Below are 12,058 nucleotides of genomic sequence, written 5' to 3' on the forward strand. Positions count from 1 at the left end.
CGCCACACGCATTGTATAGGGGTGTGCCCAGGAGGGCCCCCAACCCCCAAGGAGCAGCTTCTGTTAACGCAAAACCTGTTCTGTTCCACCTGCGCACGCCCTCGCCACCTCCCCAAAGCCAAAAGTCGGGGGGAAATGAGAAACAGCGCCTCACTGGATTAAGCCAAATGTGAGGGTAAACACAGTGTGAAAAGCACCAATTCCAAGGACAAAGTGAACCAGCAAAAGAGGAAAACAAGCCCATCACCCCGCGCCAGTGAGAAGGCCAGGTTTAGCCGTTCTCACAGGAGAACAGATCTAACTCCTGGGGACGAGCACCGCCGAGAGCTTCTCTCCATTTCACAAGGTCAGAATGGCAAGTCAGTAACAGACCCACACAGACAGCACCGGCTAGCAGCTGGAAAGCCTTTGGAGAAAGCACCGATGGGACCTCACTGAGAAGCTGATTGGAGGCTGACAGAGGCGGGCGGGCGGGGCCGGAGGTTGGTCTTGCTGGCAGGCAGGGAGGCATGGTCTCCAGGGGCAGGCCCAGCAGGCTCACTGCCTCGTTGTTCCCCCTGGGGCTGTCAAGAAACCATTTAGCCAAAACTGCCCTGTGTTCATATGTGCAGGAGGAAGGGACACTTACAGAGACACAGGGGCTGCCCCTCCAGCCCTGTCCGTCAGATCCTCATGTGTACCCCAAAATAAATAGGAGCCACCGGAAGCTGTGCGACCTGCAGGGGGATGGGCTTTCCCAACCCTCTCCACAAAGGCCGCCCAGCAGAGGGTGTGGCCTTTCCACTGAGCTCCGCTCCTGACCACGGCTTGTCCTTCCCAGGGGAATTTGTCTGCAGCTCAACAGATGGGTGCCAGTGTACTCACTTGTCTGTGGGGACCACTACTGAGTGTGCTTCTGCCACCTCTGCCTCTAAATTGTCATTGCTGTATTGATGAGGATGGCTGCAATTATCGCCTTAACCAACCGTGGTCCCCGTCAAGGACAGGAATGGTGTGCGGCTTAGGAACAAGGGGGTCCCACAGCTCTTACCTGCTGCTTGGTGGGGGTGGGGTGGCTGCCAAGCCTCATCCAGGGGCCTGTAGCTCTCTGCTTTATTTAGTTTATTTTACTGTAAGAAGCTCTGGGAGGAAAAAGTGAACCTACAAGTTAGCGGGATACACTGGTGGTTTGCCTTAGAAGGTTTCCACTGCTCAGTCTGGCCAAGTCCCCGGGCCTTGTGCTTCCTGACATTTGTGGAGCACTCTACAGTCGGGAAAGCACGTACCACAGCTCCGTTTGGCCTCATTGTTCCCTGGAGAGCTAGGCAGAGGAGGAATGGGAGACTCAGAGAGGCTGGGTCACTGGCTCAAGGTCACACAGCTCTGAGCAGCGGGCTGGTGCCTCCCTCAGGATTTCTGATGCGAGCCACATCTTAGTCATCTGGGCTGCTGCAACAAAATGCCATTGGCTGGGTGGCTTGTAGACAAGAGAAATGTAGCCCTCACAGTTCTAGAAAACTTCTCATTAAAGCCTCACGAGGCAAGAAAGAGGGTGAGAGAGCTTTCTGGGGTCTCCTTTATAAGGGCACTAATCCCACATGAGGGCCCCACCCTCGTGACCTAATTATACCCCAAAAGCCCCACCTCCTAATGTCATCGCATTGTAGGCTAGGATTTCAACATCTGAATTTGGGAGGGACACATTCAGTCCATAACAGGAGGCATCCTCTCCGGCTGGTTATACGGCCCCCAGCCCCTCCCCCAGCACAGGGAAGCATCGAGATTTGGTCAGCTGCCAACAAGTCAACATGGAGTCTCTGCCCTTAAAATTGTCTTCTATATTCCTCTTTTTTTTTTTTTTGAGACGGAGTCTCACTCTGTCACCCAGTGTGGAGTGCAGTGGCGCAATCTCGGCTCACTGCAAGCTCTGCCTTCCAGGTTCATGCCATTCTCCTGCCTCAGCCTCCCGAGTAGCTGGGACTACAGGTGCCCGCCACCACACCCGGCTAATTGGGTTTTTTTTGTATTTTTTAGTAGAGACAGGGTTTCACCGTGTTAGCCAGTAAGGTCTCGATCTCCTGACCTCGTGATCTGCCCACCTCAGCCTCCCAAAGTGCTGGGATTACAGGCGTGAGCCACCGCGCCCGGCCTCTATATTCTTAACCTCGTAGATTAGTTTTGTTTAAGCCGTCGACATATTTCATCATCTCTAATATATAGAAATTAGTGTTTTTATGTGGCTCATTAATCTTGGCTTCTTCCTCTAAGAAGGTCGAAGTTATTGGAAATGATGTTACACAAAGCCAGGACCCCTCAGAGTCTGCAGATGAGCCGAAGCAGGGGGATGGTTATCACTGATTTCATCTAGACGCCTCAATGACAATCGGGAAGAGGGTGAATTTCAGTGACTAATGTCCTGCGGTTTGCGGCGATGCTGTTCCGCCGTTTACCATTAGAGCATAGCAGTGTTTGCCACTTTCCTAGCATGTGACCATTACCACATGGAAAAATAAATACAGATGTTTCAATATTAATAGACAATCGATTAATTCATTAAAATTGCAAATGTTAAAGAGTTTGTAAATAACCCTGGGAGTGGGACAGGGTTGGGAGTGAGCACGTGTCTTTCCCCGTGATTTCTCTGCTGGAGGAATGCCCAGGTCTCCGGGCCTTACGGAATGTTCCTCTATCCCTTGGGCCACGCAGCGGCACTCGCGGTGTGATACAGTAAGAACACCATCTTCACCACAGCTCTTTGGGGACAGAGGCAGGGGACGGGGGGAACTTCCAGTGGGAATACTGGTGTTACCAGAAACGTCACCAAAGCCCTCGGCCAGAGGCTGAGCTGTTCTGTTTGCTGCAGGGCTCTGGTTTTGCAGAGGAAGAGGGCTGTTGTCACTGGGAACCAAGATGAGGGGTTCCAACAGCAGAGGGAAACCAAGTACACCACGATGGCCCTTGTGCTAGTTCCCTGGGGCTGCCCTAACAGGCAGCCACCGACTGGGGGACTTAAAATACCAGTTGCTGATTCTGCCAGTTCTGGGAGCCTGAGATACAGGCGTCGGCAGGCTCGGTTCCCTCTGAGGGCGTGAGGGAGAATGCAGCTCCCCCTCTGTTGCCACTCTCCTGGTGACAGTGGCAGTCCATGCCTTGGCCTATGAGTGCACCGCTCAGTCCTCTGCCTGGCAGCAGCCTTCTCCTGGTGCCTCTCCACATCATTCCCTATGCACGTGGCGGTCTCTGCATCCAAATTTCCCTTTGATAACAGCACCAGGAGATTGACTTAGGGCTCACCCCATGACCACATCTTAGTTTTATTACCCTTATAAAGACCCTGTTTCCAAATAAGGTCACATGCAGAGGCACCTGGGGTTGGAGCTCCAGCATATCTTTTCTGAGGAACACAGTTTGACCTGTAACCCTTTTCCCACAGGCAGCCTCTCCTCTACTCAGATGTGAACAAACACATCAATAAAAGCAGGCACGTCCCCCGGGAACTCACCAGGCTTGGCCTGGCTCTGATCCCAGAAGAACTCAGTGTAACCCAAGGCCGGCCCTTCTGTGTGGCTTTGTCACCATTCGGAAACGACACACAGGTGTGGGAGGCACCTGCTTCTGGAAGGCACAGTTCTTGGGATCAGACCATCCTGGTTTGAGCCCAGGCCCTGACACTTCCTTGCTCTGTGGCCCCAGACCATACTCAGCCTTTCCAGGCCTCTGTTCCTTCGACTGCCTCGGAAAGTCATCGTACCCACCTTGCCTGGTTATTGTGAGAATAAAAGGAAATCATGCTTACAAGATGCCCTGCACATAGCAGATGCTCAAAAAATATTAATTGCCTTCTCCCATCTCCATGATTCCCACATCTCGCATAGTCCTGGGATTTTAGGTTGACCTGACACTGTTAGATGATTCTGCAACACGCATGTGCTCCTCCAGCTGAATTTGCGGTTCCATTAATTCACAAGGAGGAGCATTTTGGCAAAGCCAGTGCCTGGCTTTTTGGCATACATCAAGGGTACCAAGCCGCTGATGGGCTGCCTTCTTTGAAAAGGATATAGGCCAAACACCAGGCCTGGAACTGATGGACTGTCTCAGCATCTCTCCAGGTCCCACCTTGCGTGAGCCTTTGTGTCTGCTGTACAGAAATCAATTGCCCTGCTCCAGGGAGCCTGCATCCCAAGGAGTAGCATTCAGAAGAGAACAGCTGTGCCAGGGCGGCGTCCCTCTGCTCAGGGGCTCTAACACACTCTCACCTCCCAACCCCCGCCCCAGGGCAGATGAGGCTGTCACCTGCTTCAAAATGATGCTTGTTGGGAGGGCTGCCCCTTGCTGGGGTCACCGCCACCTCACTTTTGTAGGTTCAGAAACACTCACCTTATCAGCCTTTCCAGAGGGGCTCAAGCCCAAAGAGTGTGGACTGGAATAGCCCAGATCCAAAGACCACTTCACGGGCCAGGGAAGTTTCTGGCTCCAGACTCTCTAGATGTGTTCATTTGTTTATTCCGTCACTCATGCAGTGCACACCATGGAAGGCTAAGCACTTTCCCACGTTAACTCACTTAATCCTAAACATAATCCAGACAGGTGGTGTCAGCCTCCCTCTTACAGATGGGGAAACTGAGGTTTGAAGGTGAAGTGATTTTCCCACATGCCTGCTCTTGTGGTGAGTACAGGGTAAAGTCAGGAAGAGCACGGGAGACCAGGGAGAAAAGCCGTGGGAAGAGGAGGCTGTGGGGGACAGGAGGCGGGTGTGGTCGCACCGACTGAAAACCTACGGGGCACCTGTTCAGCAGGACAATACGTGAGCATTTTAGGGACTATGAACTGCTGCCCGGCATCTTCCCACCTCTTTAAGGCATCTCTAGCTAACCACAGATGTGTCCCCCAGAAAGCAGGCCCTTCTCAAAATCCTTAACCCAATGCCTTCATCAGCTTTTGCAAAGTTATGGTTGGGAGCAAGCCCGATTCCCGGCAGCTTATAGCACTCACGGTTTGTTTCTGACTCGGGGTAAACATCAGCACTGTCGGATGAGGCTCTGATTCACATCTCCATCTTTCCAGGATCCGGGCTGAAGGAGTGGCCACGTTCTCATGGCAGAGGAGAAAGAAAAACGGTGGGACCGCATGACGACTTTTAAAACTTCTTGCAAGTGTTGCTTCTCTCCTATTTTCTTGGCCAAAGTGAGCCATGTGGCGAAGCCGGCTGTCACTGGGGCAGAAAATAATTGGCAATATAAACTAGGGTCTCAGGTTATTGATACTGCTGGTCTCCATTTTCTAGTTCACAAAATGGAAGTTCCCTCCCAATGAGGCACTTACAAAGATTAACTGAAATACGGCCAGCAGCACAGTACATTGTAAATTGACTTACAATTTCCTAGTGCCTAGCACAGTGGCTGACATAGAGTGGGTGCTCAGTAGACATTTGTGAAACTTCATTCATCAACCAATATTTACTGCACACCTGCTCTGTGCCAGGAACTATTCTAGACTATTCTAGGCTAGCTTTTAGGATCTAATAGAGAACAACTGACAAGCAAGATCTCTGTTCTCATGGATCTCATGTTCCAGTTAGTGGGAAACAGACAACAGACAGCTAAGAACTTCAGAGAGTGGTAAGAGCTGTCAAGAAAATGAAGCAGAATTAATAAGAAATAGGGTAGAGAGTAAAACTAATCTGGCCAGGCACAGTGGCTCATGCCTGTAATCCCAGCACTTTGGGACGGATTGCCTGAGCCCAGGAGTTCAAGCTCAGCCTGGGCAACATGGAGAAATCCTATCTTTACAAAAAAAAAAAAATGAAAATAAATACAAAAATTATCCAGGCGTGGTGGTACATGCCTGTAGTCCCAGCTACTCAGGAGGCTGAAGCAGGAGGACCACCTGAGGAGGAGAGGTTGAGGCTGCAGTGAACCGTGATCACGCCACTGCACTGCAGCCTGGGCAACAGAGTGAGGCCCTGTCTCAAACAAATAAGACTAATCAAGAAAGACTCCTCCAGACAGGGAACTTTGAGCTGAGATCTGCACGATGAGGAGCCAGTCTTGAAAAGATAAAAGGTAACAGCATCCTGGGCAGAAAGAGGATCCTGCGTGCAAAGGCCCTGAGACCAGGACAAGTTATGAAGGCCACTCAGGCAGGGGTGTCCTGAGCGCATGGCAGAACCACACAGAAGGACGTCAGAGACGCATGCAGGGACCCTCATCCCTTTTCTAGTCTCTTGCTGTCCTTTCTAGCACATAAGTCCCTTAAGGACAGGGCCACCAGAACCTAGCGCAGTGCCTGCAGCATCCCAAACATCTGGGAAACACCTGCTGGGGAAAGAATTCCATCAGGGTGGGACAATGGCCACACCAGAGACAGAGCTGCCCGTGCCCTGGAGAGGGCTTCTGAAGCTCTGGCCCATTCTCTCCTTCTCATTCTCCTGAATTCCCTGTCTCCTAGAAACTTCTCTCACTCCATGGCATCAGCATCACTTGGTGACATGTTACAATTTTCAAAATTACAGCTGAGTTTATATTACTTTGCACAGTGGCTGCTTTCTAACAACCTAGAGAAAAAGCCTCTCTTATAAATAAGCTCTCTCCGAATCACGGTGTGGAACGGGCTACAACTAATTCCATCCACTGTACACCGATGGGCTTCAGCTCTGCCTCCAAACCATGGCAGCCGCTGACCTTGGCTGGGTTTCAGGGTGACCTTCACTTTGAGGACATAGATCTTGCTACCCACACACAGTGGAGTCACATCATAAGACACCTAACTCCATCTGCATACGTCAGTGATACCTGCCTGCAGAAGAGGAGAGAGTGATTTAAATAACAACAGTGAAGGCATGCCACAGAAAGCTGAACCCGGAGGTGTGACTCAGGGTCCCGTGAGGCCCTGCTGCCTCTCCTGGTGTGAGCATCCCTCCTTCCTCAGTCTGCAAGATCCTTATGTTTAAAGCTCAGGGAGGTTTGAAGACACCTATTCTGCAAGGAGACGCATTCAGTACCCACGTGAAGGACAAGTGGATCCGGCTGGACTGTTGAGAGCCAGGATGGCAGTCTCAGCGTGAGGCCTAAGGGGGCTGGGGGGAAGGGCAGGGAGCTGTCACTATAGCTTATAGCTGAGTCATGTCTGCTATTCGGGCTCACTTCAGAGCAAATCCCTGAACCACTTGTGCAGAGACAGGTGGTGGGGAGACGGGATGAAGCCTGTGTCTTTAGCTGGGAGTTTGAAGACATAGACGCTGGCCCTGGCTTGGCATGAGCCAAGGGACGCAGCTGTGCATGAGGGCCTGTGGGGTGTGGGCTCAGACCCTCTGTGGGCCCTTCCAACTCTGCCATTTCTGTGACTCTGCAGGGAGGTGTTGGGAAATAGGCAGGACGGTGTGGGCCTGCTGTAGGAAGGTGGAAAACTACAGGTGATCTTTCCCCTGCCTGACTAGTGGGTGGAGACCACCTCTGGGTCAAAGGAGGCATGGAAGTTCGCCCATCAGGCCCTCCCCAGCAAAACTGGGAGGAATTAGCACCCACCCAAAAGGAATCGGCCTATTCCAAACATGCCTTCAAGAGGGGCCGCTTCTGAGGTCTGTTCCGCAGAGGACCAGGCCAGTGATGGTGAAGCCGGCCACCTTCCTGGCTCAGGAGCTCCTCCTCACCCACGGCTTCTGTTAGCATCCCATGTCCTGGAGACGGCGAAAGCAGAGCTGAGCAGGCAAGGAGTTGGGTCCAAGCAGGGCCAGGGCCCAGCAGGAACATTAGGAAGTATCTCAAGCTTCAGGTGGGGTGGGGCACGGCCCCTCCTGCCCGAGTTCTCTTTTTACCAGATGGAAGGTCTTGGCTGAGTTGTCCAGGTTCTTGGCATATTGAACAAAGAACTGAACAAAACGCACAAACAGTGCAACAAAAGAACAGAGTAAGGAAGGTACAGACGTGTCGAAAGGCGAAAGTGCAATCCACAGAGTGGGAGCAGGCTGGAGCAAGTGGGTTTTATCAAACTGCAAACGTTTGGTAACACCCCAGGTGCCCTTTAGAGGCCTCCAATTGGTTACACCCTATGAAGGATTGGCTTGTGACCAATCAGAGGCTGAAGTGGAGACTGACTTACGGCCAATCAGAGGCTGAGGTGGAAACTCCCGCCTTGTTATGACAGGAGGGAGGGTGTGGCCTGTGTGCTGCCCAATCTTGCCTAGAACTGGCTGCACCTGTTGTTCTTTTGCTTCCGCCTTAATAACCTTGGTTACCCTAATTGCCTCATTCTCCTGCCTCTTCTGGGAAAGAGAGTGTTGGGAGCAGGCTGGGTGGGCTGAGGGAGAGCAGGCCTATGGTGGCCAGAAATGGCTCCCTGCAGAGGCTGCAAGGCCGGCCCAAGCACCAGGTCAAGAATGCCAAATGATTCCACCAGGGCTGGAAGGGGGCCAGGGACTGCAGAGCAGCATGGCTGGAGGGTGAGCCTGGAGTGAGGGTGCACCTTGAGCGAGGGCACACCTGGAGCGAGGGTGCACCCAGCCCAGAGCCCTCCCGAGGGGCTGCTCTTATGGCCTTGTGGGGGTGGGCCTAAGCCATAAAAGCAACAGCGAATCCAAGCAGGAGGGGACTTGGGACAGAACTAGGATTTCCCAAGCACCTACACTGTGGGAGGCACCATACAGAGATTCAATTCCACGAGTCGTGGACCCACGCGGTCCAGCCTCTGAGTAGTCACAGATAAGAAGTCCAATCCAAATTGTCAGAAGTGATAATAAAGCAATTCTCATTCTTACCCGGACTTCTCTTTAGGCAGATGCAGCTGTTCTTTCTGGGCTTTGGAGATCCCTGTTCTCCCACCCACACTGCTCCTGGGCTGCCCATTTGCCAAAGCCCCACCACTCCCAAGTCTCCACCTCAGCCTTTAGGCTTCAGCCGCACTCCTCTTCCTCCTGCTGGGCTGGATTCAGACGGGCAGGCCCGGAGCCCTAAAGACTGGAGACTGGAGCGAGGCCGCCCAATGCCAGGCCCAGGTGGGCGCCATCATCGCATGAGGGCTGGGAGAGCCCAGAGCAGGCAGGTGCAGGCCCTGAGCCAGGACTACAAGCAGGAGAGGAGAGGGAGGGCAGGAGGTGGAAGGCAGGCACGGTCACCCGTGGCCCATTTGTGAGCCTGTAAGGTGCTGCCTTCCCCAGCTATGGTGAGGAAACTAGCTGCAGAGAGGTTAGGAGTGGCCCAAGATCACCCAGCCAGCAAGAGTGAGTGTCAGGAATTGAATTCAGGTCTGTCTGAAGCCAAGGGTGTGTTCCTGAAACTTCATTATCTACACTTCCTATCAGAGAAGAGGTGCAGAGAGAAGGAAGCTAGAGCTTAAGGGGCATGTGTGTGTCTTTGTGTGTGTGTGTGTGTGTGTGTGTGTGTCAGGTGGGTGGGGCGGAGGGGAGCATGAGGAAGATGAGACAAGGTCATCAGAAAGGAGAAGGATGCCAGGCACAGTGGCTCACACCTGTAATCCCAGCACTTTGGGAGGCCGAAGCAGGTGGGTCACTTGAGGTCAGGCATTTGAGACCAGCCTGGCCAACATGATGAAACCCCATCTCTACTGAAAATACAAAAATTAGCTGGGCATGGTGATGCGCGCCTGTGGTCCCAGCTACTCGGGAGGCTAAGGCAAGAGAATCACTTGAACCTGAGAGGCAGAGATTGCAGAGAGCCAAGATCATGCCACTGCACTCCAGCCTGGGCCACAGAGTCAGACTGTCTCAAAAAAAAGATGGAATTGCTGAGGGAAGGGGAATGAGGTTGAGGGAAAGAGAAAAGACAGACATTTGGAAGCATAAATCTCAATGCCAGACATTTAGACACTGTTAGAGGTTGTCAGGATCTTTCTCAGAGTTGTTTTTTTTTAAGCCATGGTAGCCAACTTATGGTATAGCTTTGGGACAGAACAATCAAATGGGCACCCCACTATCAAATGTGTTCCCAGAAACCTTCCAACCACCCTGCAGGGCCCTGAGGTCCGTGGTATGGTTTAAAAACGACAGTGTTCATGTCACAGTTTAAAGCCCCAGCATGTGCCTTCTGTAGCTGTGCACCATGATGTCTTGCTATCAGGCTCTAGGGCCCGAGTCTATTAAAATTCTGGTGCTTCTGTGGCTTTGGGATTGGAAAATGATAGAAACAGGAAGGAAAAATGGAAAGACAATCAGCGCACCAGGAACCCAGTGCAGCCCGCACAGCCACAGCGCCTGTGCAGGTCTGCTCCGGGTCTTTTGTCCTGACAGGAAGGGATGCGTCCTGAGGCTCTGGGTTGACGGCCACGGCTGATTCCTGGAATGGTCTTGAAGATGGGAGTGGCATCAACAATGATGAGACATTCATGTTTTATGTTTGTAATTTACATTTGTGTTTTGTGTGTGTAATTTACATCTGCAGAGGGCTTGATGTCTCACAAAGCACATCATACACAATTCCCTCTCCATCCTAACAACAACCCAGTGAAGCAAGCTGGGAAACTCCCATCATAAGCACCAGTGCCTGTTTCTCTTTGTCCCGGGTACAAGGCGAAACGGCGCTTCCCACCGCCTAGAAGTTAGGCCGTGTCACTTAAAGGATTCGGTTGAAGCCTTTCCACTACAGATCACCTGTTGCCTGCCCTGGTGTGGTCCAGGTCCCAGAAGGAGGACCCGCGGAGCAGGGTCCCCAGTTAGCCAGCAGTGGGTATAGCATGAATGTGTGTTACTGCAGCAAAACCCAGCCATAGTCATGGGTACAGAAATTATCACTAGTTTCAAAATGAGTGAACACTTAACCCAAGGCCTCCCAGATACAAGCTTGGAACGGAATCTAGGTCTTTTGCTCCTTAGACTAAAGGCTGGCACTACGATAAGTTGGAAAGCCACTTTACCATAGGCAGAGCAAGGATTGAAGCCACATAGGCTCTCCCTGTTAGGGCTGATGACCTTGACCTAGGGCAAGCCATCTTAGCCTTTGGGAGTATTGCGTTGCTCACCTGAAAAACAGAGGAGCTGATAACCATGCACAGTACGGTGGGGGAACTTCAGTCAGAGGACAAGTGCAGAGCCCTCTCTGCGGCAGGCACTCCCTAAGTGCTCCCCACCCGGGACCCGGGGCTGGCTATTCTCCTGGGCCGTGGAGTCGCAGAGGTTTGCATACAGCTCAGGAAGTTGGAAGGTGATTTAGGGTTCCCCGAGCATCCTGGCTGGATCTTTCTTCCTTCTGCCCTCAGCTACGTAGAGTCTTTATTCCTGCCTGGGCTTGGAATCTGGAAGGTGTCTCCTTTGTGTCCAATTAGAACATTTTTCATTTCAAAATGTATTGTTGTCCAGGGACAATGGCATAAAGCAGAGCCTAGCTGGCTCCTGAGAATAGAAGCAGTGAAAGGGCTTCCTGAGAACAGTGGCACCTTTGAGAGCGACTGTCCCTCTCGGCTCCGCACCAACTGAGCTGGCACCCAGGTGTCAGCAGGAGAGCCCTTGTAATTAATTTTTAAATTTGCTATTTTCATGCATTTAGGCATGGGGCTGAAGTTCCCATTGGTTTTGACCTTTAAAAATGTTACAGGCAATATCAGCTTTTCTCCAATGTGAAGGACACTGACCCGGAGGCTATAAAAACCCCCAGCCTCGCGGGCTGGCACCTTCCCTTCCGTTTCCTCCCTTTTCCCTGCATTTCACTTGTCATCTATATAAAGGAAATTTACATACACACAGACTTATTTTTTTTTTCTGGAATGAGGTGTATGTTTCCATCCCTGCATTTTCCATTCCCAAAGTGGCTGTCACACATTTTTTTTTATTGTGGTAAAATATATACCTCACATAGAATTTACCATCGTGACGAGTTGTGAGCGTGCGGTTCTGTGGTAGTAAGTCCATTCCCATTGACATGCAACCGTCATCACCAGCCATCTGCGGAACCTTCTCATCCTCCCCCACTGAAACTCCACACCCGCGAAACACTAACTCTCTGTTCCCCCGGCCCAGCCCCTGGCAACCCCATCTACTTCCTGTCTGTCTGACTCTGACACTCTAGACGCCTCATCTAAGTGGAATCCTCCAGTATTTGTCTTTCCATGACTGGTATGACGTCCTCAAGGTCCA

General features: G+C 51.9%; 1 long non-coding RNA gene across 1 annotated transcript in view; it reads right to left on the reverse strand.

The window, feature by feature from the left end:
* LOC144331683 (uncharacterized) overlaps positions 1-7,929 on the reverse strand; it is an 84,475-nt gene extending 76,546 nt beyond the window's left edge. Inside the window, exons 1-2 of the long non-coding RNA XR_013399051.1 lie at positions 7,503-7,929; positions 4,972-5,191 (exon numbers count right to left, since the gene is read on the reverse strand). This is a non-coding gene — a long non-coding RNA (uncharacterized LOC144331683). The remainder of the gene's footprint in view (positions 1-4,971; positions 5,192-7,502) is intronic.
* Between the last annotated feature and the right edge of the window lie 4,129 nt (positions 7,930-12,058).

This window comes from Macaca mulatta, chromosome 10, assembly GCF_049350105.2.
Source record: "Macaca mulatta isolate MMU2019108-1 chromosome 10, T2T-MMU8v2.0, whole genome shotgun sequence".
Taxonomy (NCBI): domain Eukaryota; kingdom Metazoa; phylum Chordata; class Mammalia; order Primates; family Cercopithecidae; genus Macaca; species Macaca mulatta.